This window comes from Notamacropus eugenii, chromosome 1, assembly GCF_028372415.1.
Source record: "Notamacropus eugenii isolate mMacEug1 chromosome 1, mMacEug1.pri_v2, whole genome shotgun sequence".
NCBI lineage: Eukaryota > Metazoa > Chordata > Mammalia > Diprotodontia > Macropodidae > Notamacropus > Notamacropus eugenii.
This window is the reverse complement of record NC_092872.1, coordinates 522432001-522457541: the sequence shown is the minus strand read 5'-3', so window position 1 is coordinate 522457541 and position 25541 is coordinate 522432001. Positions and strand designations below refer to the sequence as shown.

General features: G+C 44.0%; 1 protein-coding gene and 1 long non-coding RNA gene across 9 annotated transcripts in view; one reads left to right on the top strand and one right to left on the bottom strand.

The window, feature by feature from the left end:
- CAMK2B (calcium/calmodulin dependent protein kinase II beta) overlaps positions 1 to 25541 on the top strand; it is a 304019-nt gene that overhangs the window by 101133 nt on the left and 177345 nt on the right. The window lies entirely within an intron of this gene.
- LOC140520091 (uncharacterized) lies at positions 12637 to 25536 on the bottom strand. The gene is made up of 2 exons (XR_011972394.1): positions 14625 to 25536; positions 12637 to 13924 (listed from the first exon to the last, which is right to left on the bottom strand). It is a non-coding gene; the product is annotated as an uncharacterized lncRNA (long non-coding RNA).

Genomic DNA, 25541 nt, shown 5'->3' with positions numbered 1-25541 from the left:
TCTCTCTCTCTCTCTCACTCTCTCTCTTTCATCTCTTAGTTAGAACCAAAAAACCCAACACGTTGGCAGGGGTGGGCTGGTAAATATTTAACAATGCTCAACACACTTTTCTATTCATTATTAATATCTTCTCCATCACTTAAAAAAATCTAGATAAATAACAAAACAATAAATCAAGCCCTGATTTGTAGGGTTTGCTTATTTCCGACGTATAAATGCTCACTCTGAAAATTTGACAGCTAGCTCCTTGGGGCCAGCTTCTGTGTACCTCTACACATTGCTTATGTCTTTAATAGAAGGGTGGCATTCCAGGTGGAGGAAAGAGCATGAGCTCAGAAATCCCAGGAACTTGTACGATGTGTCATAACCTGCAATGTAGACTTGGGGGACATTTGCACAGAGGGGTCAGGTAAGGCACTTCCCTCATGCTATGCCTGTTGTCCACCACCTGACAGCCTTTCAAATCTCTGAAGACCTTAGGCAAAGTTTTTCTCAAGCTTTTAAAATCTTCTTCCTGTATCACTTCTCAGAACAGGAAATTCCTTTACTTTATAGGTTAATGTGTATTTCTTATATTTGATTTAAGCTTACTCCTGTCATGTTTCAAAGACTTCCCCAATTATTCTACACTGATCCCGTGTTTTAATAGTTATAGGATTTGGTGAATTTGTTAGATTTGTTTCATCAGTATTTGTCTTATCAATCTCTTAATGATTTTATAGATTCAAGCCATGTCCCGTGTTGGTCTTCATCCTTCTAGACCAGAGTCATCATGTCAGTTCATTTTCTTAGGGCAGCATCTTCCCCAGCCCCTCTGTTTTTTGTAATATTCTAGCATAGTAAATAATAGAGGGTCAGAAATCATTTACTCCTGGGACCTGATTAAATATATTTTCATTTCTTTCATTCACTCATTGGAAATCTTGGATTTGTGGTCTTTCTGGACACTGCAGTGTAAACAGTGTATTATTTGTCATCAACCAGAAGTGAATATACTATATGTGCTCAGAGTTGGTGAGTTATTGCCGTAAGAGGCCCTACCTGATATGGCATAACATGTCTTTCTAGTTTTGTCTCCTTTGAGTTTCCTTTCTGTCTTCCATGCTCTAGCCAAAAAAGACTAATTGATTATAAAGACCTGTTTCAAAAGCTGTATCTTCCAGGAAGCCTTCCCTGATTCTGCCCCCTTTCCCCAGCTAGAAAGGAGGTTTCCTTCTTCCATACTCCCAGAATATTTTGTCAGTTGATAAGCATTTATTAAGCTCCTACTGTGTGTTGGGCCATGTAGTATGCTCTGGACATTTTGCTTGTAGCTCTTTAGTGTCATTTGCCATATTCTACATACTACTAACATTGCTACTGCTACTACCACTACTATTACTATTACTACTACCACCACTACTATTTACTACTACTACTACTACTACTACTACTACTACTACTACTACTACTACTACTACTACTACTACTACTACTACTACTATGCTTATTGCCCTCCTCCTGCCTGCTAAATGTTAGCATTCCTCAAGGGGCTTTTTCTAATCTCTTCTCTGTATTTTTTCTCTTGGCAATCTGGTCTTTGTCTACTCCCCAGATTTCAATTATCATCTCTATGTAGATACCTCCTGAGATGCCTCTGTATTGTCAGTCTGGCTCTAAGCTCGTGTCCTTTCCTCCACCTGGAATACCTTCTTCTTTTAGAGTGCTGTCTACTATTTAAGGCTCAGCTCAAATGCCATCTCCTCTATGAAGCCTCCCATGATTTCCCCAACCTGATGGCTCTCCTTCCTCCCCTATAACATTTTGCTCATCCCTTTCTTGTAGCAATTATTTCATTTTACCACCATGCTTTATATAGCTTTTTGAAAACTTTCCCTTATCAACAATGCTGATTGCAAATATCTTGAGGGCACATAGTAGGCTCTCAATAAATAATTGTTTATTTGAATTAAATTTGTTTATATGTGTATCTGTCTCTTCTGCCAGATGCTGAGTGTTTCCATAGTCAGAAAGTCAGATCATTTAAGCAAGGAGAACAGGAGAGAAGCAACTGCCATCTGTGAAGTCACAGAATCTCAGAACTGGAATCTGAGGGCATCTTAGTCAAACTCACATCTGACCTAGAATTCCCTTTACAAAGTTCCCAGTAGGTAGTCATCTAGCCGTGGCTCAAAGACAGCCACTACCCCATGGAGTGAGCCAGTCTACTTTTAGAGAGCTCTAATTATCAGGAAATTTTTCCTTCCATCAAGCGGAAATGTGTTCTGTAATTTTTACCCATTGCTCCTAGCTCTGCCTCTAGGGCCAAGCAGAAAAATCGAATCCCCCTTTTACATGACAGCCTATTGGTTACATGAAGGGAGCTCCTATATCCTTCTTAAGTCCTCTCTTCTCTAGTCTATAAATACCCAATTTCTTCCGCTGATCCTTGGATGGCACAGTCTTCAGACCTTTGACCATCCCAATTGTCTTCTCAACATGCTTTGACTTGATGTCTTTCTTAAAAATGTAGCTCCCAGACTTTCCTGATATGATCTGCCCATAGGGTAAATAAATGACAGCAGAACTCTCTTTTTCCTTGTTCTGGACTTGATTCCTCTCTTGTTGAAGTTGTGTATAGCACTATCTAGTCTGACTGCTATGGCACATTCTTGACTCATGCTGAGCTTGCAGTTAATGAGCTTGAAATTTCAGGTTTAGTGTGAGGTCGTGTTCCAGGTGTCACTTTAGTGTGTCAAGGATCTATAATTTTGTAGGTGTGAATGCCTTAGTAAATTGAGTTGTTCTGGCTGAAATCGTATAGCCATAAAGAAGGAATCAGCCTCTCTCCCACTCTGAGGCTGCAGGGAAAGTCTAGGCTTTTAGGCTAGCATTAATTTAACTGGCCCTTCTTATGCTACGAGTGTAAAGTGGGGTGTGTTGACAAGAAGAGAGAACAAGGGAACCAGGTAAGACATCGCTATGGGGAGCCGTGGAGCTCCAGTGTGACTTTCCCTGCATGTCTGGGTTTATGTTCCCTTGTTTTGTGTGTTCTCTCTCTCAGGGAGAGTCCTGAGCTATTCAGTGATGACTTTGTGTCACAATGGTAGTGACAATTGCCCCCTGAGCAATGTCTTCTGAGCCCTTTTGTCTATGCCTATGTCAGAGCTCAGTTACACCACTTAGCCCGTTAGACCATCTCCCATCATAACCTTAGAGCATCTGATAGATGCAGTATACAAGTTGGGTAAGAAACTGCAGGGAGTAGCTGCTCAGCATGTGTGCTGCCCCTGGAATTGCTGTTGTGCATCAGCCACAGTTTAACCATCCACTTTCTAGGAGCTGTCAGACTATTACTATGTTGGTCCTAGGCATTGCTTTTCTTAGTAAAGCCTAATATTACATTAGGGTTTTTGGGCTGCCATACCATACTATAGACTCTAGTCTGCTAAAACCTCCTGATCCTACATGTCATGCCTCCCCACTCTTAATACGTGAGAAGTTGACTTCTTGGATCCCAGTGTCAGACTTTACATTGATATTGATTAAATTTGTCTTCTTAGATTCAACCCAATTTTCTGACCTGCCAATGTCTTTTTTAGGCCTTGACTTTGTCATTTAGTATGTTAGCTGGCCCTCCTAGTTTTATCTAATCTGCTCATTTGATAAATGTGCCATCTGTGCTTTTTTCCAAATATGTATGTGCGTATATGTATATGCATATATATATGTATGTATGTATGTATGTATATATACATATTTAAAAACCTTTGACTCAGCCTCTTTAGAGACCTCCTTCCATGTTGACAGTCTCTGTCTTCAAGGAAGAAGTCTTCATCAGGGAAGGGGGTGGGAGAAGAGACCACATGAATACAAATAAAGAAATGTGAAATATATACAAAGTAATTTTAGGGAAGAGTGCAGTAGTAGCAATTGGGAAAGATCAAGATTCCAGCCTTTACCTGTGTAGAAGCTGGCACTTGAGCTGAGCCTTGAGCAAAGCTCGGGATGATAAGAGGTGTATGTGTGGAGTGCAGTCCAACTGTGGGGACAGGTTGTTGGAAAGACATTCAGAGGGGAGATAAAGAACCATCCAGGATAAGCCTTCTCTAATACTCTCAAGGGACTAATAGACTTCCTGTACCTTAAAGAAGATGGTGTCCATGAACCAAAGGCCAGTTTGAAGAGGTAAGCAGCCCATACAATGCTATTGGGAGAAGAGAGCATAGAACTAAGCGAGTTCCCCAGTCACCCCAAATCCTCATTCTAGACTTTCATTTCAACCTCCTTTCCAACCAAGCATTTATAATACTTGGCAAAAAGGTAGTGGAATCTGGACAACCAGGGTCTTGCCATCTTGAGCAGTACTGGGCTCACCACGTCTATACTGCTACTGTGCTGGCTCTGATCACCTACCCTAACACAGTCTTACAAAGAGTAGATATTTAATAAATGTTTATTGAATTGAATTAAATTTAGCCCAAAAGTACTAGTGGGTCTGGGATCAGGACCATATAAAGGGATCATTAGGAAGGTATCCCTGAAACTGGGCAATGAACTGTTATTTGGAGGCCTCTGTCACTGAGAATTTGACCATACAAAGCTTTCCAGGCCTAGTGAAGATTCAGTATTATGAAAATCTTTTGATGGTTCACAAGCAAATGCTTTTCTGTTAATGGAAAACCTCATCAATCCTCCTCTGACCCACTTATTCACAAGCAGAGTCTCAATTATTCATCTTAATTCATCTTCACTTTCACTGCTACCATAGCAATGTTGTGAGGGCTGTCCCCCATATGTAGTGTTGGGGTGCTGTTGTGTGGCTTGAAGGGAGGCAGAATAGGCATCTCCAGCCTTTTCTCCCTCCACCTTTGTCCAAGGGACACTTTATTTCCTTCCATAAGGGGAAGAAGGAGGTTGGGGTCAGAGGCTGCCACTCTTCTCTCCTCAGAGAGAAGGGCTACCAGGCTAGTATTTTATACACACACGTACATATCTGCTCCCCCTAAATGTTGTTAGTCTAGAGGACGTGATTTTCAGGTTCCATCTAACTTCTAATTGCTAATTATTGGGGGAGGAAGACCCTAATCTTTATAGTCCAAGGCTTCACTCCTTCCTCATTAAATACAATTTCCATAATTACTATACATTATGATTATCAAAGAAACCCATTTATCTACATTGGTAGTAAAGCAGAAATCAGAGAAAGTCTTCAAAGGAGACTCTATACCAGATAATACGGAGTGAAGGAGCTCTCCCATTAGGGAGTTTGGTACCTTAGTTCAACTAAGAGGGTCCCAGATCTCACCCAAGGGGAAGATCCCCTGAAGTCTTTAGTGTGGCAAACTGAGGATAGGGGCATGACTGAGACTGTCAGATCCTCTCATGTCTCTCCAGGGTCTTTTCCTTTAGCATACTGAAGTGGGGTTGATCTTCTCCATCTTCTCTCTTGAAGCTGGAAGCCAGAAGCTCCCGAAGCAACGTGAAGAAGGTCCAGAGAAATCTGAATAACCTTCCTCTCTCACACTGTCACCACTCCATCCTGCCCTGATGCAGTCATGGAGTATTGATCTCCATCAGTAAGGAGAGAGTCCCATACTGATGGACTTTGGGACCAGGGCTAAGTTAAAAAGAAAAAGTTATTTCTCAGTATGACTGCCCCTCCACATTGAACCTTCTCTTGTTGACAAGGAAAAATCAGTTCAGTAAAATTGCCCGATAAAGCAAATACATCTGAAAACATAAGTGACACTGGGCCCATATAATCCCCCACCCTTCTGTTGAGAGCAGGAATGTATGTTTCTTCTTCTCTCCTCTGAAGTCATCATATTAATTTTTTTTATTGAACAACTACTTTCTTTTTCTTTTTTTATTATTTATTTGTTTTCAGTTTTAAAATTAAAATGCAGACAACATTTAAAAGAGAAAAACAAAATTGTACACTTCAGTTAAAAGCATAAACTTCACAAAGACAAGAGTTTTGGCTAAATCATGGTTCATCCAGAAAATATCTGGGGCATTTAGGGGACCTGCAAGGTCAAGAGGAATCTAGCCCTTGGCTTGGTACCTGGCACATAATAGGTGCTTAATAAAGTTATTGATTGGTTGAATCAACAGCAGTCAAAGCCATCTCATTCAGTCTTAAGCTTCACTGAGAGGTATGGGGTCCTGAGCTAGCAGGGTGACAGCCCTATGATCTATCCTCATTAGGCCACATCTGGAGTATTGTGTTCACTTTGGGGGCCATAGTTTAGAAAGGACAAGCTAGAGGGCAACCAAGGGGGCACAGTCCTTAAGTCCTTGTCATAGAAGGATGGGTTGAGACAAAGAGAGATGCTATGCCTGGAAAAAAGAAGACTTCAGTGGAATACATGATATATATCTTCCAAATAGTACTATTTTTCCTGTGTGTGTTCATCCTTCGTTGCCGAAGGAGACCATGCCATCAGAGAACTCATGACGTGACATGACTTTGTTTTGAGTGAGGGAGGGCTATGCAGGTCACCAGCCTCACTTCTCCTCCAGAGCCATCTGAATCCAGTGACCAGATATTCATCAGGATGACTAGAGATGACCCAGGATGAGGCAATTAGGGTTAAGTGACTTGCCCAAGGTCACACAGCTAGTGAGTGTCAAGTGTCTGAGGTGAGATTTGAACTCAGGTCCTCCTGAGTCATGCATTGGTGCTCTATCCACTGCACCACCTAGTTGCCTAATATTCTTCCTGTATTGCTTATGCGGACCCTCATTCTCTGCTTGTAAAGCTGAGTGTATTGAAGGATTGGAGAATGAGAGAACGAGGCGTGGCAGAGCTGTGTGTTTCTCTGCATGTCTCTGTTTATTTCCCTCCCTTTACCCCTGCCCCCCCCCCCAGCCTGTGTTATGGGTATTGCTTGAAAAAGTCTTATATAGTATCACAGCTTTAGAACCAGAAGATATTTACTGTCAAAGGTACAGAGAGGGTCAAAGGATGGTTATTGATGACCCTTGATCACATTGGTCAGTGAGACATGCCCCCTTCAAAATGTCAAGCCTCTCCTTATTCTCTTAGCTATGCTTGTGTCAGAGGTCATGGGGTCCTGTAGCCAGTGATCCCAGGACCTTGACCATAAGCTTCTTTTTAAAACAGTGAATTTTAATCAACATCTATTCTTTTTACATCAGTAATTTCTGGAAATTCTACTCAGTTTTGTAACAAAAACAGTTAGGCAGAAACGCCCCATGCAGTGACCTCATCTGATATTTTATACAGTATTCTGCTCTCACAGTCCCTTTCCCCTACCTCACAGTATATATATATTATTATCTATTTGGGGAGCATTGTGAGTTTTTTGTTCAACAGGAAGCTTCTTGAGGGCCTGGTTGGGTCTTCTTCATCTCTGTACCCCCTGCAGTGATCCATGTAATATTTTATACTCAGTAGGTGTATTGTTTATTAATATCAAAATGATTTTAAAAATTGATTAACAATATTATTAGCAATAAATTCACAATAAATGTTTGGTGTATGAATGTATACGGTCAGTTTGGGTAGGAATAAGGGTTAAAAAGGGTAAAAGAGCCCCACTCCCCTCAGACATCCATGGGGAAAATAGTAAAGGGCAGAAACCTAGTAGCTGGTAAAGGCTAAGAGACTTTGGAACCCGATCAGCAGCGTGCCCTTTCCGTCTTAGCCACAGTGACCCCACCCAGGAAGCATTAGCTCGCTTAGCATTTCTGTCTCTGTTCAAGGGTCCTCTGAGGTGAGGGAAAAGGAGGAGATTTAGTGTTCTGGAAAGAATTCCCTAAATGTAGCAGGCTTGGAGGATGAATTAAAAAGAAAGGAGGGAGGTGGACTAGCTTGCTGGCTGTATGGTAGGGAGGCCAGGTCTTTCACACTCTCATTCAGTTAGTCACTTCTCCTAAAACTCTAGGTCCAGGTAGCTCTAGAAAAGAGCTTTTTCTTTCCCAGAAAAGACAGCAGAGCCATTTAGAGCACTTCCTTCCCTGGGATGTCTTTGAAGGTGGTCTTCATCCTCAAAGCTTCTATATTGACCTAAAATCAGACAGTCCCCCCTCAGACTAGCAATGGAATCCTGGGCAAGTCACTTAATCTCTTCGAGCCTCATTTCCCTCATTTTAAAATCGGGTTTAGAATAGCATATAGTTACCACAGGTGGTGTTAGGATGACAGGTGAGGTGGTACAGTGGACAGAGTGCTGGATCTGGAGTCCAGAAGTCTGAAGTTCAAATCCAACCCCAGATACTTCCTAGCTCTGTGATCCTGGCTAAGTCATTTAACCTCTGTTGTTTTTTTTTTTTTTTTGGTTTCCTCATTTGTAAAAGGGGGATATTAATAGCACTCACCTCTTTGGGGGGATCAAATGAGATAATATTTGTAAAATGCTTTGCAAACTTCAAAACTCCACATAAATGGAGGGTATTATTATAAGACATGAAGTATGTAGCATACTTTATAAACCTTAAGGTGCTATATAAAGGGCAATAATGATGATGATGATGATAAGGTCTTAAATGGAGTTAAGGTCCCCTAAGATTTCCTCATCTCAATGCTCTGTATTTCTCTCTCAGTGAGGGAGGATTCAGGGACCGTCTAGGCCAACACTTATCTTCTTCTACAGCATCCTAGGAAGGTGGTTGGTCATCTTGTGGCCTATGGTAACAAGGCTAATGGAAAGAGATTTGGGGTCCATCCTCTCTGCTCTATGCTCCTGTCTTGGAAGCAGGTGCCATAAAAGGGCATGTTATGTCATTTTTCAAGAATAGGGTTTGTTCTCACTCCCAGCCCTAGTTTTTGTGAGGGGGAGTTGATGTCAGGGGAGGAAAGAAACCAACATGATGATGAGAAAGGTGTAGTCATAAAGCAGTCAAGAGAGCAGACAACCAAGTCACCCTGGAGGTCTAGGTTTTAACTCTGGCTCACCACCAAATCACTTTGTGACCCTGACCACGTCAGTCAGGGATTTAGTGTTCTCATCCATCAATATACAGCTAGGACTAGCATTGACCTGCTGTGGCTATGGGAGCATGTGGCTTGGCAAATCATAATCCCTTTCATGGGCCCTAATTCCTCACCTGTAAAGTGAGGTTGCCAAATTATGTTATCTCTAAGGTTACTTTTGGGGCAAAATCCTAACTTGAAATTATGTGATCTCTCAGTGACCTCTGTCTGAGGTGGTACAGATGGTCGAGAGCATAGGACAAGAAATGGGGATGGGGGGGTAAAGGGATGGGGGCACCATAAGAGGGAACTGGTTTCACTCTCAGCTGGGAGAGGTGAAAACTTCCTTGTAGCTGGGGAATTAGTGGGTCACCATAGGGAGAAGGGAAGAAGTAGGAGAGAGTAAGAAAAGATGGGGACTTTGGATGGTCAGTTTTTCCTTGACTGGCTTTGAATCGCTGGCCTTCTCATCTGCCCTCAAGTACTTTTTTCCCTTCTGCTGTGTATGACAGAAAAGCTGAGTTTTGTGTACCCACTGTTGGTTATTTAGTTGTGTGCGTGTCTTCTCTGTAATCAGCAGCATCTGTTTTGTCTGTCTCAGACCACACACCTCTTAAGGGTCCCTGGGAGTGCTCTGTCTGACTTTTCTCCATTTGCATTAGCATCATGTCTCCTGCACACAGCTTAGGTGTTTCATGGCTCAGGACTGATGATTAAGATGTAAAAATGAAACACAGTGTCTGGGGGAGGAAGCCCAAGGAAGGGAGAAAATTGGTTCGGCATCAATAACCGGACCAAGTTGGCTCTTGTGACACAAAACCAAGTTTATGCCTTGAGCTCTATCAATGAGTACTGTTTTTTTTTTAAATACTGAATTAAGGAGAAGATTGTTAGGTATTATTCTGTAGTCTCTGAATGTAGTGAATAATTAGAGATTATTAAACTAGTGCTAACAAAAGCAGTTAGAGGAAAATTAATTGACTGGCGGTAAAGAGATCATTAAGCGTACCCATCTTAAAAACATTTTTGTGTTGTTCTCTGGAGGGTTTTCCCTCTTGTTGGGAACAGGAAACAAACCCTCTCATAAACTCTCATTGTGCTCTTTGGGGGATCAGTTTGTGGATTATTATATTCATTCATTTAAGCATGTGTATGGTGTGTGTGTGTGTTTGTGTGAAACAGAGGCAACATTTTGTAGTGGCTGACATACTGGACTTGGAGTCGGAACGACTTGGGTTCAAATCTCATCTCTGACACTAGTTCTGTAATGCTGTAAAAGACAAATTAAGCCTCAATTTCCTCATGTATGAATTGAGGTACCTACCTCATAGGGATGTTTTGAGTTTCAAATGAGATAGTATATATAAAGAACTTTACCCACTTTAAAGTGCTTTTTAAATACTGGTTATTACTTTTCATCTATGGTGGAAAGACCAGTGCCTCATTGGGTAGGAGCTGCTAATGGGTTTAGGAAGCTCTCAGAGCTGGATTCCTCTCCTGGGAAGGGGTGTGGTAGTAAGGGAGAAGATAAGAGGAGCATACATCCACCTCTTAAGTGCACTGATTTTGAAAAAAATGGCTGTGATGATCAGTTTTTAGGTGTTACTGATGTCTTTTGTTTTTCATCACAGTTATTTCCGGGTATCTCTGCTTCCACTCTATCCCCTCACCAACCAGAGTGAACTCCCTTGTAACTAAGGCACTAGGTGTCACAATGGATAGATCCTAGACTTCGAGTCAGGAAGACCGGAGTTCAAATGTGGTCTGCAAGTCACTTAACCTCTGCCTTGGTTTCCTTAACTGTAAAGTGGGGATATTAATAACGCCTACCTCCCAGGGTTGTTGTGAGGATCAAATGAGATCATATTTGTAAAGCACTTAGCACAGTGCCTGGCACAGAGTAGGCACTATACAAATGTCAGTAGTTATTAGCAAAGCATCTACTATATGCAGAGCATTGTTCTGGATACTGAGGGATACAAAAAATGAATAGGATACTAGTTGCCCCTGCTCTCATGGAGCTCATCATCCAGTTGGAGAAACAATACATTAGCTCAAACATTTGTGATCTGCCATCAGAAAATTAGAATTCACATCCAGACTCTGTCACAGCAACTAGCTGTATGACCTTGGGCAAGCCATTTGACATCTCTGTTTTCTGATCTGTCAAAGGCATGGGTTGGACCAGATGACCTTCCACCTCTATAGTTATAATCTAATGATCTTTCTATTACATGGGAGTAGATCACAAGCCTCCTAGGAGTTGTTTGATGGTCATTGCTACAACAATGACAATGGCAAACAACAAGTCATCTCTCTGTGGTCCATCTGCTGAGGACCCTCCCTGAGCTCAGGTCATGTCAGAAGATGCAGGAGTCCATCTTGCTGGTGGTCAAATCCTTTCCAGCCTTGGAGAGTCTGCACCAGCTTACAGTCCCATGTTAACTGACTAAGCAGTCACTAGCGGTGCTGAGAGGACAGAGTGAGGCTTTAGTGGCTGCCTCTCTGGGGGCCCCAATGACAGAGAACCCTCAAAACCTAGGAGGACAAGGGGCATTCTAGGGAAGTGCAGGAGAGATTATTTCTAGGTGACAAGATGAGGGAAAGCTTCCTGGAGGGAGGGGTTCTTTGAGCTGGCTCAGTTTGTTTGAAAGCTGCCTAATCTCTGACTGAAATGTTGCGTAGGAGAGAGAACAAAGTGGGTGAAATTTGTCTTGTTTCAGCAGCGCCCAAACCCTCATGTCCTCAGATACCACAGTCTGGTTCTAGCCCATCTTTCTGGCTTGTTGCATACTCACGGACTCTGTGTCCCAGCAGACATGCCATCTTGGTGTTCTCTGAACTCAGTATTCCAGCCCCTATTTCTGTGTCTTCTTGAAGGCTGTCTCCCATGCTTGGCATGCCCTCCTTCCTCCCTTCCCCCGCTTAGAGTCTTTAGCTTCCTTTGAGGAGGTTCAGCTCCGTTGCCACTTATGGGAAGCTTTTCTTGGTCTGTTCTGGTTTTCTCTCTTCCTTCTCCTTAAATTATCATGCATGTATGAGGTGGTGAAGTGGATAGAGTCCTGGGCCTAGAGTTAGGAAGACTCGTTTTCCTGAGTTCAGATCCCCATTCTCAGATACTTATTAGCTATATGACCCTGGGCGAGTCACAACCCTGTTTGCCTCAGTTTTCTTATCTGTAAAATAAGCTGGAGAGGAAATAGCAAACCACTCTAGTATCTTTGCCAAGAAAAACCCAAAAGAGTCAGACTTAACTGAAATAACTAAACAACTTCTCTGTATACATGTCATAACTCTTTCCCCTCCATAGAATAGACCCTTGAAGGTGAGAGTGTGTATAGCCTTGGGCATATAATAAGTATTTAATTAATGTAAAGAGGAAGGCATTCCAAGTCAATGGAAATGAAAGGTGCATACAGGAGTTTAGCATCTAGTAGGGGGCAGGAGGGTGGGGGAGTATTGGTCTTAAATCTAGTGGTCCAAATCTTGCCCCTGCATTTCCTAGTTGTATGATCTTGAACTGGGCTGGTTATCTCACCTCAATGGTCCTCAGTTTCATCTGTGAAATGGGCACTTTCATCATACACCTTACAGACCTTCTATGGTGAGAGCCCTTTATAAACTTCGACATGAGGTGGAAATGTAAGCTATTATCACCCTTGGGTATATTACAATATTTAGATAAATATAATACAAAATAAAATCTGAGAAATGTATGAGGCATACAGAGTGTATTTATTAGCTTTGCTAGCTACGTGAATGCTGTGCCACCAGTGCCCACAGGATGGACTCTTGGGAAAGGCTGGGAGGGGAGTCAGTGGTGCAGGAGAAATCTTCTCTCTGTCCCTTTTGCATTCCTTCCTTCAACAGGATTGCCTAGGGAAGGACCTAGCTTTAGTGGGATAGGATTTTAGGAGTACAGATTTTTAAGCTGGCAGGGACCTAGTATACTACCACTCTTTCATTTTACAGGTGAGAAGCTAGTAATTGGTGGAGGTGGGATTTGAAGCCAGGACCCACAGATCTAGTGATCTCTCCCTGGGGTTTGTAGACCTAGAATTCCCATGCCTTGACACTTAGATGGGATGTAGATAGGCATAGGCCTATAGTGGGTGGCATGTAGCCCTTCCTGAAGCCTCTCTCCACGTCTCGGGGTTCCCTCTGGCCACTGAGATCCCGGGTCTCACGGTCATTGGGCTGGCTGAGGATACTGCTGTCCCAGGCATTCGTTCCGCGGTGGCTGGAAATGGTTGCTTTCCAGCTGGTGCCCTCCCGCCCCCTGCGTTATCTCGTAGAACTCCCTGGCTCCCGAGCCCAGCCCTCCTCCGGGTCTCTGCTAATGAGTGTCCGGGGAGGGAGGCTTGACGCCAGTAGCACACGGCTGGGTTAATAGAGGACACTCTCTGCAGCCACCGCATTGCAGGTTTACCGGAGCATGCTCAGTCCTCCTCCTAGGACGGAGCCGCCTTGTCAGACTCACTGACGTTCCCCCTGCTCTGCCCCCTCATCTTCCTGGACCCTGGTCCTCACCCTCAGCAGGGAGGGGGTGGGCAGCGGGAAGGCGTGGGTCGCTCCGCCCCGCTCTGAGAGGGGCAGTGGGGGGAATGCCTAGCACCGTGGGTCCTCCTGGCGCAGGAGACGAGGCTAGTGCCCACGAGTTGGGCTTGCTTTGGGGTGACACAGAAAAGGCGGAATGGCGGTTCAGGGACCACGGCTTGGGGACTCCGAGCTGGCAAGCGACACTGTTTGCTAGTGGGAGCTTTGCAGTCCTTCAGCCTCTGGGAGCGAGGGTGGCGAGGCCAGGATGGAGGTCAGGAGACTGGCAGGAGCTTCTCGTGGTGCCCACGGCCAGAGTGCTGCAGTGGCCAGGGCACTCGATTCTTGGATTCAGGGGGCTTGGGCTTTTGTCTGCCTTTGGCCATGAGACCCTGGGGGCCTGGGCAGTGCCACCAACGTACCCTGCAGCCTGAGACAAGTCTCCCGTTTGTGGACCTGTTTCCAAATCTGTAAAATGAAGTAATGGCACTCACTACATTACATCTGAAATGCTTTTAAGCTCAGACCTTTGAGAGGAAGTATTGTTTCATTCTTTGAACCGGAATCCCTGGCACCTATCACCGTGCTTAGCATACTGCAGGTGCTTAATAAGTGCTTCTGCATTGATTCTGCCCTATGTATATGTGTGTGCACATATATTTTTTTTCTCTTTTAAATAATTAAACGTTAAGATTTTTAATTTTCTCTAACTCCATTTTCCCTTTTGCCTGGCAACCTTAGATGCTGTCCTGGCTGTCTTTAGAGCAGGGGTTCTTAATCTGCGGTCCATGAACTTATTTTTTAAAAAAAATTTGTTAACTGTATTTCAATATAATTGGTTTTCTTTGTAATTTCATGTATTTTATTTTATACATTTAAAAATTTTATTCTGAGAAGGGATTCCTCAGCTGCACAAAGCTGCCAAAGAGGTCCTGCTTCTACAATAGGGGATGGCAGCTAGCTTTTAAAAGGTAGTGGGCCAGCACCAGGAAGGGTGACCAGCTGCTTCTTCCATGTCTGTCCCAGACCCCTCACTCAGTTGTTCAAACATGTGTAGTGAGTTGTTTAGCTGTCAGGTCATACAGGATGGATTTTGTATCTGGAGGAAGTAGAAAGAGTATATGGCATCTTTCCAGGCACTTGGTCCTCACCTTGAAATCAATCTTACCTCCCCAGGTCTGAGCTGACTTGACTAGGACACCAGTGGGCTTCCAGCCAGAAGGCAGAATGTTGGGGAGATTCCACTGGAGGACTCAGGTGAAGGGCCCTGGATCCCCAGATTGGTTTCTCTGGAATATACAATCCAAGAGACCGTTGCTTAAAAAAAAATAAAAAACTTATCAAACATCATTCATCATTATTATTTTTAAAAAATAAATTATTATTGATATCTTTTGTAGAGAAAGGAAAAGTGGGCCAGGAAAATTTTAAAGGGGAGAACGGTGATAGAACACCTCAGCACCCTTCCAGCACCCAGCAGTTGTACCTGAACAGAGCATGCAGATTTTAAAGAAGTTGCTGATGTTCAGTCCACGCTACTTACTTATGTGACCTTTCAATGCCTCAATTTACCCACTAAAAAGAGTAAAAAAAACCCCTCCCAGCCTCTTTTTGTAGGGGTGAGATGGGATAATGGGGGCTATGAGGGTTAACAGGTCACATTAAAATGGTTTGAGCATCCTGCAGAGCTACAACTACAGATTCTTGTTCATAGTTTAAGGTTTGCTGAGTTCTGAATTCAGTGGCAAAATTCATGTAAGGGATGGAGGGGGCATAATGGAACCAGTGCCATGCAGAAGACAGTCTGCTAAGATGTAGTCACCCCAGAAAAGGGGCTATCCCCAGCCTTGGAAAGGAGGCTGGAAACCTATGCCTGACATGGTCAATAGCCCCCAACTACCCAGCCTTTGGGAGAATGTGGAGGGTGGGTGGAAAGCCACAGGGAAGGTAGACCATTAGAGAGGGCTACCATCACCCTGGGAGGAATGGCCTAAGGAATAGACTGCTATGGCCTGTGCACATAGGATTCTAGAACTCTCCATTTAGAGTAGAGGAGACCTTCCAAATCATCTGGTCTAAAGATCTCATTTTGTGGATGAAGAGCCTGAGGCCCCAGATCGCCCAGGTGTTAAGTGGCAGAGCTGAGGCTTGGGCTCTGGATGCAGTACAGCTGCCACTGCAGAACCAGGAGAGGGGCCAAGCCAGCATCCTGGACCAAGCAGCAGTTAAGTGCCCTAGTTAACTGCTCTGGTTTCTTGGTAGGAAGCTGCCAGAGTCAGCCTACACGTTCAGATTACTAACAGAACAGCTAATATTAACAATGCTGCTGTGATATTAATGATAACAGGTAATCATAGCCCTGCCATTCAGAATGCACCATTTTAGCACAGTGAATGATGCATGACAATGCAGGGGATGCCTGGAGGATGAACTCCAAATATGCCAAATCATTTATTCTTGGGATAGTGAGAGAAAATGCAAAAATACAAATGCCCTGGTAAGAGAACAAGTCTGCTGAAGGAGTGGGTTTTTTGCATTGTACCAGCAGATCTTTTTAAAACATGGCTAAGCTCTGGAAATACACAAGAGGGAATAGGGAGAGGCTGCGTGTGCCTCTGGACCTCAGTTTCCCCAGTTGTTAAATGAGGGGGTTGGTTTGGGGAGGTCTAGCATCTGTTCTAACCCTCACATATTCTGGTTATACATAGTTCGACTGCTGATGGGTTCAGGTCTGTCGACTCAGTGAATTTCTTCTCAGGAGAATAGGATTGATTCATTGTGTGGTAGGTTTGTGTATATCTGTGTTTGGAAATGAGGCTTTCGATCATATAGATTGGGTGTGCATTTGGCAGCCTTCTTGCCAGGATGTTGGGAGGCAATTACACACCCACAATCTCCAGTGTGATTTTAATTATGTTTATTCTTTTGGGGCGGAAACTCATTTCCCCTACATTTCCGGGTGAAAGTCTCTACTTTCCACCCACTTCAGCAAGTCTATGAACTTGATGACTTGTTCTTGGGGAAGCTGCCCAAGAATGCTCTTTGTTCCAGAGGCCTAGCACTTCCCCTTGGCCTTGCCTTAGGTGGTCATTGGTGAGGAGATCTTCCTTCCCAGCTAACTTCGGGGCTGGGAGTCAACAGGTGTGAGGCTGAGGCCTTGGCACTCGTGATCCAGCCTGAGTGCTTTAATGCCTATGGAGTCTCCCCTTCCTGATTTCACCTCCCCCAGTGCCCCCAGTAGCCCTAGCACCACTATCCTCGTGCTACCCCTCTTCTTCTCCCAGAGTCCCCAAGGCCTCTCACTCTGCTCTGCTACTCTCCCAGGGAAGAAACTTGGAACTGAAACTGGCTCCTGCTCCTCTTCCTCCTTCCTACCTCCTTACAAAATACAATTAAAAAATTATCTTTTACTGTTCTGTTTGTTGATTTAGGGCCATGTTCTCTTTTGAAGTGCTAGTGAGTTATCTCTGCCCCCCACATTAAAAAATTTGTATTTTCAGTTCCAATTTCTCTATTTTCCATCTCTCCCCTGCCCACTGAAAGAGAAAAACAAAAAACCATTATAAATATGTAAAGTTGAGGAAAACAAATTCCTGCCTTAGCTATATCCAACCACCCCTTAATCTGCACAATGAGTTCCTTAGTTCTTTATCAGGTGGTGGATAGTATGCTTTGTCGTGAGTCCTTTGGGTGGCTGGTTATTGTGTTGTTTTGAATTCCTAAATCTTTCATAGTTATTTGTCTTTATAATATTATTATACAAATTGTTCTCCTGGTTCTGCTCTCTTTATTCTATCAGCTCATACAAGACTTCCCAGGTTTCTCTGAAACGATCCCCTTCATCATTTCTTATAGCACAAGTCTTCCATTACAGTCACGTACTACAGCCTGTTCAGCCATTCCTCAATTAATGGGCATCTCCTCCATTTCCTGTTCTTTACCACTACAAAAAGAGCTACTATCAACATTTTTGTACACACGGGGCCTTTTTCCTCTGTCTTTGATCTTTTTGAGTAGTAGGATATTTAGTCCATTACACATAGTTTAATAGCTTTTTGGTCACTTTTCCCTTGAAACATGGTTGCATTTTAGCAGAGTAGCAGCATGGTACAGTGAAAGAGCCCTGGATTTGGGATCAGAAGTCCTGGGTTCAAATCCTGATTGTCACTTGCTATGTAATATTGGACAAGTCATAACTTCTCTGGGCCTATGTTTTGTCACCTGTAACTTTGACGATCAATGCCTCTCACAGTAACAGACTAGAAATTGACCAGTTGATAAGGGCATTGGACTTGAGGGTGAAGTTGATGAGCTTGGTTTGGAAAATTGGAGAGAATTTGTAGCATCCCCCGTGAGAAGTAAACAGTAGACAGGGATGATAGAACTGGAGAGCAAGGAGGAGCCTAGAAATAGATTTGGAGAATCAATTTCTCTGCATCTTTTAAAAATTTTTGTTCCATGAACATTATCATTAGGAGATAATACTTATTCTTCATGGAATTCTATTTAACTTGCTTTGCAAAATATTCAGCAGGTGTGCAACTAATAAATATTTGATGATGACGGTGATTTTGCTGAAATTTGCATATTGACTCAAGAGACCCTCACTCCAGTTATGTAAAGTGATTAACCTGGCTAATTGCAATCGTATTCTAATCAAATATGTCAGATGTGAATGGCAGAAATATACAATTAGTTGAAAAAAATCCACCAAGTTAATCACATCCTAGATTGGGGTTGGGGAGAGAAGGGAGCATAAAGGAAGAGAGGGAGAGGGGGAAAGAGAGAGAAGAGAGGGAAGAAGGGGGAAGGGAGAAAGAGAGGAGGTAGAGAGAAAGGGAGAGAAGAATGAGAGAAATTCAGAGAAAGAGAAGGAAAGGGAGAGGAAAGAGGAGAGAAAAGAGAGAGAGAGAAGAAAGGAGGGAAGAGAAAGAAGAGGAGAGAAGGCAGAGAGAAAAAGAAAGCAGAAGACAATGGTTTACAAAAACCAGTCTTCCACAGCAGTTAGATCACTTGTCCCAGAAGGCCTGGGTTTGACCCCTTACCACAGATATTTATTATGGGTGTGACTCTTTCTCAGCCTTAATTTTCTCATCTGAAAAATGAGAATAATTTTATTAGCACCTATCTTCCAAGGTTGTTAATGAGATCATGTATAGGTTATATAAAACAGACTTTTATTGTCAACCAGAAGGCTCTAAGTTCCATTCTGGGCTTTACAATCGCAGAAGAAAAGTGTGATGCTGGCAAGTAGAGTTTGAAGAGAGTGTTTAGTAAATGGGATGAGGGAGAAAGAAATTGAGAAACTCTTCCTTCAATCACTGAGGGTGATTATGCTTTAAAAGTATTCATCTAAGTAATCATCCAACAATAACCAGTCCATAACAGACCTTTACGAAGCTCCTGCTATCCTGTTGGCCCTATCATGGTGACAGTCCTTGCCCTCAGAGAGCTTTCGATTGACTCATTGGGGAGAAAGAAGATGGGATGACATGTGGCCAGACCAGCATGACCATGTACATTTGAATATAGTGAAGGAGTGCTAGTGATGGGCTCAGGAAAGACTTCTTGTAGAAGTGGCACATAAAGTGACCGTTGCTTAATTGCAGTTTCCTCATTTGCAAAAATGGGAATAATAACGATTCCATTCCAGGGTGGTTGAGGATCAAATGAGAATATTTGAGCTTAGCACAGTACCTGACACATAGTAGGTGCTTAATAAATGCTTGTTCCTTCCCTCCCTATTATTCATTTTAAAAAAATGTCTTTTCCATTCTGAAGGTCATTCTTTGTTCGTCCCTGTTCCCTACAGATTTGCTGACCTTATGGGTAAAGGGAGCCTGGGATTGCCAACAACTGAAGTCCTTTAATGTTTGGTGGGAATTTGGGGCTGATGTAGAGCTAGCTCTGCCTAGAGACAAGGAGATCATTTACAAAACTTTCATATGTTCTACCTGATAAGATTCTGGGGAAAATGGCTGCTACAGTGCCAGGGCAAGGTTGGATGGAAGGGGTTTAGTCACGTCTCTTAGGATTACTGTCATGAAGGCAGTTGTGGATAAGGAGAAGGTCCCTTCCTTTGTGCCTCCACCAGTATCTTCACCAGGGTCAGGCTTGAAATCCAGGCCTTAAGGGAGATTGCTTTTCTTTTTCTTGGAGTATTAGGCTTCAAAATAAATGCTGAATCTAATTTTAGGCCTGCCTGCATACTATTTATTCATTCATCAAGTGTATGTTCCACACCTACCACATATAGGTGCTAAGCCAGGCATGCGCATTGAGTGTATTTGTAGATGTCCAGGTTGACCCCATCCTCAGAGTTCAGTTTTGCTGAGGAATAAATCAGTAAGGCAGCAGAGGCTCTCCTGTCTTTGGAAGGAATGGCATAAGGTTGAGGTAATTTGCTCTGGCTTGGGGGGCCAGCTGCAATGCCCTGGGTCCTCTGCCAGACTGGAGCCTGGCTGGTCATTCAAAGGCTCCAGGCCATGTGGCTCCACTTGAGGGCTCTGGGTACATGTGAGGTGGGAAAGGCGGGTGCCCGAAATGGGCCATCTTTAGTATTGTTCTCTTGACACGGGGTTATTAGTGTCCCTTTGTGGGCCCTGCTTTCCCCGTTTGGCAATGCCCTTTATCTCTTTGCCAGCATGGCAGCAGGCAGCTGGAGCGGGCGTGAGGCACAGGCAGACAGGGAGATAGATCTTTGCCGCAGTTGGCTCAGCTTTTGCCTGAAGCTGGTGGGTTAATTAAGGGTTGTCATGTTGCTTTTTTAAAACAACTACAACAGGAAAAAAATCACAACCCAGAGCACTCTTTTCTATGATTTCTTCACTGGGTCTCTGTATGGGGTTTCTGGGCAGCAGAGAGACATTGGCTGCACCTTAAGCTCAGAGACAGCAGCATCTCAAGAGCCATCTAGTCAGCCCCTAAGGTTCTTTCAGGCAGGGCTAACCTTGTTATGTATGTGGGTAGGGTGGACCAGCAGCAAAACTGGAAAATTCATCCTCAGGATCTCTCTGTCTCCCATTGTGAGCCTTTGGCATGGCTACCACTTCCTTCTTTCCTCAAGTGCCCCATTCTCTCATGCTGTACACTGCCCCCTGTCCCCCTAGACTCTCCCCACCAGTGCATGTTCTTCTGAGGAGGATTCTCCCTTGCCTCTCACAGTTTCAGGGAATTAGAGCTAGAAGATACTTCAGAAGTCATCTTGTTCCCCATTTTATAGATGAGAGATTGGAGGCCAGAGGGGTTGTGACTTGCCTAAAGTCACAGAGAACATTTGTGTATTTTCTCCCCTGTTAGATTTTTAGTTTCTTGAGGGCAAGAATTGTGTTTTTGCCTTACTTTGTATTCATGATGCTTGGCCCAGTAACTGGCACATAGCAAGCCTTAATAAATGCTTCTTGACTTAAAGGCAGGGGTAAATGTTTGACTTTTGTGTTGGTAAATGTTTAACAGTCGGCTTAGGGTGGGGCTTGGAAATAGGCTGGATGTACTTTTAAGTTTAAGCTGTATTCTTAAGGTTTTCTCCATTACTTTAAGTCTAAGCAACCCACAAATCAGTCAAGCCTTGGTTTGTTGTGTTGGTTTCCCAGGTGTAAATGCTAATCCTGAAAATTCGGAGAGTGGGGTTGAGCTGGCTTCTAGCCCAGCCTTCCTTGAATGAAGGTCACCTAGGTGTTCATCAGCAAACATTAAGGGGCCCTCTTTGTACTCCCGTGTTTGGTGTTGGGGATAGAAGACAAAAAAAAAAACCAAACCAAAACCCAAAAAACTTCCCTTCAAGTAAAGCAACATGTGCACATAAAAAAAAAATGCAACATACACACATAGTAAGACAAAATCATTTGGGTTGGGATGTGGGAAGCCGGGAGGTGGGGCACAGATCATATAGGAGGTGGCACTTGGGTCAGGAATTCTGAGAGACAGAGGTGAAGAGGGAGGGCGTTCTAGGCATGAGAAATGAGCTGTCTGAAGGCCCAAGGATGAGAGCTAGGATGCTGCGGGCCAGGACCAGCAAACAGGCCATTGTGGTAGGAACTTAGAGAACGTGAAGGGGAGAAATGTGCCTTCGGCCAGGAAGATAGGCAGGAGCCAGGCTATGCAAGACAAACTGTGTAAACAGTAAAGCACCGTGCAAGCCTTAACGCTCATGAAGATTCGAACGCAGGACCTGAGGCTTTAACCCCAGCACTCTTCCCACTGTATGAGTCTGGAAGGCACACTGTCCAACCTCAGGGCTCCCTTTCTCTGGCTCTATCTTCTCTGTCCCTTTAGGGCCCTGCTAGGGGTGACTGACCTTATAGACTAATTCTGGCTAAATTGTTTAGGGCTGATAATGGACTTATGGAATTGCCCGTCAGGAGAACATTTGCATTTTATCCAGGACTGTCACTGCCTGAAGGGAAACAAAGGAGTAATGAGGGAATTTCAGGCCCTTGGGGGATGTTGGAGAGGAGGGCTATTTCAGGACCAGGAGACCTTAAAATGCCTCCTCAATTATATCTGCCCACTCTGCCCAGACATGAGGCTGACTGGCTAATGATGCTGAGCTTCTCTCACCTTCTGAATTAGGCCACACATCTCTGTGCACGAATTGGATCCCTCCAGGACTTTTGAGATTGACTTCTTGGTTTCACTCAAATGGCAGTATTTCTAAATGCTGAAAGGTACTCTAGGCAAAACTCCTGCAGGAGATCTGCATGGAAGTGGGAGCCGAGTAGCATCGAGGTTAGAGAGAGTTTTTGGTTCTGTGACATTTGCTTAGCTGACAATGACTCTTGAATGTAACTTCCAGGAATAAGGAGGTGATAGTCCTGTTGGCCTCTGCCTTGGGCAGACCCTAAGCAGACCCAGTCCTGGGTTGCTGGGTTCCGTTCTGGGAGCCTCTGTTTAAGGACATTGTTATAAGCTGGAAACGGTCCAGAGGAGGAAAGTGTCCCGCCATGGTTCACAGGAACTGAGAGTGCCTAACCTGGAGAAGGCAAGAAGCGGGAGAGATAGGATGGGTTTTTCAGGTCTTTGAAGGGCTGCGTGTGGAAGAGAGATTGATTGGATTTGTTTTGCTTGGTTCAGGAAGGCAGAAGGAAGCAGCAGATAAGCAAACTGAGATTTGGTGGCAGGAGTCATTCTTCAGAGGAATGTGCCACCTTCAAGCCAAGACTGGGTAGCATGGTGTGGTACAGATTGTTTCAGAGGGCTAGGTGGCCTCTGAGGTCCCTTCCAGCTTAGGTTCTTGTCATTCTGGTGTTTGCTGAATGTTGCTTGTGACAGCAAAAGATACACAAGGCCCTGCTGAATCATTAAAGTAAGACTTGATTCCGCTCCAAAGTATATTTATTCTAGTTCTGTGAAAGTCACCAATCCCAGGGTGTCTAGAAACTTGGCTAACCAGGATGCATAATTACCCCAAAGACCTCATTTCCATCCTTAATCCAGCCAGGCAGTAGACTGTTGTGGTTAGGGAAATACAACAGAAAGGTACGGGAGAGAAAAGCAGCCAGCTGTAGCACAAAATATCTAACAAGGCATAGGGGTGAGGGGGTGATCCAGAATGAGGATGGAGGATATCATGGGTAGGCTTTACTGGGAGGTGAGCTTGTTTCTGGAAAAGAGAGGAGAGCACTCAATTTTCTGGAAGTGGAATGAGCAAAACCACAGAGCTGGGGACAGATAAGGCATAATGCAGAAATGGCAAAACAGATTCAAGTCAGTACGCTTTTTTAAAGCATGACATGGGGAAGAAAGACCAATTGGAAGACAGTTGCAATAGTCCAGGTAATAAGTGATGAGGGCTTTAATGATGGTAGTGGCTGTTTGAGTAGAGAGAAGGGGATACAGGTAAGAGATGTTATAGATCAGGAAGTTACACAGTTTGGCAAATGACTGGGTGTGTGGGAGAGAGGGGAGTTGAGGATGATACCAGAGTTGTCAGGAATGATAGTGGTCCCCTAGAGAGCATTAACTAAGTTATGAAGAAGGAAGAGTTTGAGGGGAAAGGTTACAAGTTCAGTTATGGACATTTTGAGTTTGAGATGCTTTTGGAACATCTAGTTCAAAATGTCCAACAGGTAGTTACTGGTGTGGTACTGGAACTTAGAGTGGAGCTGAGGGATAGATAAACAGAGTTAGGTATCATCTGTAGAGAGATAATAATTAAGCCCACAAGAGCTGATGAGATCATTGAGTGCCCATGAAGAAGAAAGAAGAGGGCCCAGGACAGAACCTTGGGCAACACCTACAGTTACTGGGTATGACATGGATGAGTATCTAGCAAAGGAGACAGATGGTTTGTTCAGACAGGTAGGAGGAAGACCAGCAAAGAGGAAGCACTTAAACCATCAAACAGAGAGTGTCCAGGAGGAGAGGAGGTGATCCACTGCGTCAAAGGTTGCAGAGAGATCAAGAAGGATGATGATTGAGAAAAGGCCGTTAGATTTGGCAATTAAAAGATCATTCATTACTTTGGAGAAAGTAATTTCCGTTGAATGGTGAGATTAGAAGCCAGATGCATGTGTTTAGAAGCCAATGAGAAGGAGGGAAGGGGAGGAACTGAGGTGGAATTCAATGGAGAAAATGGCAATAAACCTGATGTAGAATGGTAGCTGGAAGGCATTATAGGACCCAGAGAGCAGTTTTTTTTTAAAGGATGTGGGAGAATTGGGCAGTTTGTAGGCAGTGGGGAAGAAACTAGTAGAGATTTAGGATGGGAGGGGTGACAGTGGGGGACAATCTGCTGGAAAAGACTGGAAGGAATGAGATCAGGGATGCATATAAAAAGGGGTTGGCCTCGGTAATTAGAAGTGTCGACTCGTCATCAAAGGTTGAAGTGTAGGAGGAGCTGGTGGGGAACAGTGTCAGAGGTGTGCAACATGAAGAGGAGGGGCGAAGGCGAAGTACTTGGAGAATGGAGTGAATGGCCCCTCAATAGAGAGAGTGGGAGAAGGAGTAGGATGAGACACTTGAGGAGGCTTGGGACAGCTATTGTGGTGAACAGCAAAGACAATCAATTAGAGAGGAGGTGGATTACCTTGCTGAAGCGAGGGCCCAGCTGATAGCGACCGGCTATCTGTGGTTATCTTAGCACGGGTTGGTGACTTCCTCCAGCTCTTTCAGAAGGCACCTGAGCAAAAGGCATGATGGTTGATAGGACAAGGGAGCGAAGGATTCGAGCAGAGTTGCAGAGTTTACCAAAGGATCAGGATTGGGAAGAGAGGGGAATATGGCCATAGCAGGCTGTGTTGTGCAACACTAGCAGATGCTGGATGGTACTTGGCACTCTAGGGGGCATTTAGAAGCCATCATTCAATTAGATGGGCATCTATTAAGTGCCTGCTACATACTGGTCCTCACCTTAAGGTCTCCAGGGTCAAGCCAAGTACCGAGTACAGATGTTTCCACACAGACTTTCTAATAGCCTTTCAATTCAATAAGCATGTATTAAGTTTCCTTTCATGTGATGAACATTGTGTTAGGCAATAGGGATACAAAGACTGCACCCTAAAGCCCCCCAAAGATAGTCCCTGCACTCAAGGGTCTTGGAAGAAACACCACATACCCAGTAAGTGAATACAAAAAAAATGTAAGGCAATTTGGGGAACAAGTACCAGAAGATGTGTGCATTGGGAAAGACTTCTTGTAGAAGGTGGTACTTGGGATGAGCTTCAAAGGAAAGTAGGGATTACACATCAGAGGCAAGGCAAGAGAACATTCCTTCTCGTACAGACAGTCACCTAGCTGCCCTGTGACCTTCTCCACCATGCTTTAGAAACTACCTCATCATGGAAGATCCCTATAGCCTTGGAACTCATACCTCAGACATACCCCTGCCCCCAGCACCCCTTCCTCTGATTAGATAGACCCCTCTGATTTTGTCCATCATGCTCCTTTGTAGGACACCTTCTCCCAACTCTACCACATAGCCAGCTCCTTTTATGTGTTGTGGCTAATGCTGCTTTTTACTTGTATTTTTAGAGCTTAGCACAGGGCCTGGCATATAATAAAAGCTTAATAAATGCTTGTTGATTCACTGCCTAATCCCATATGCACTATCTACATGCTGATGTAGAACATCTAATACACAGATAAG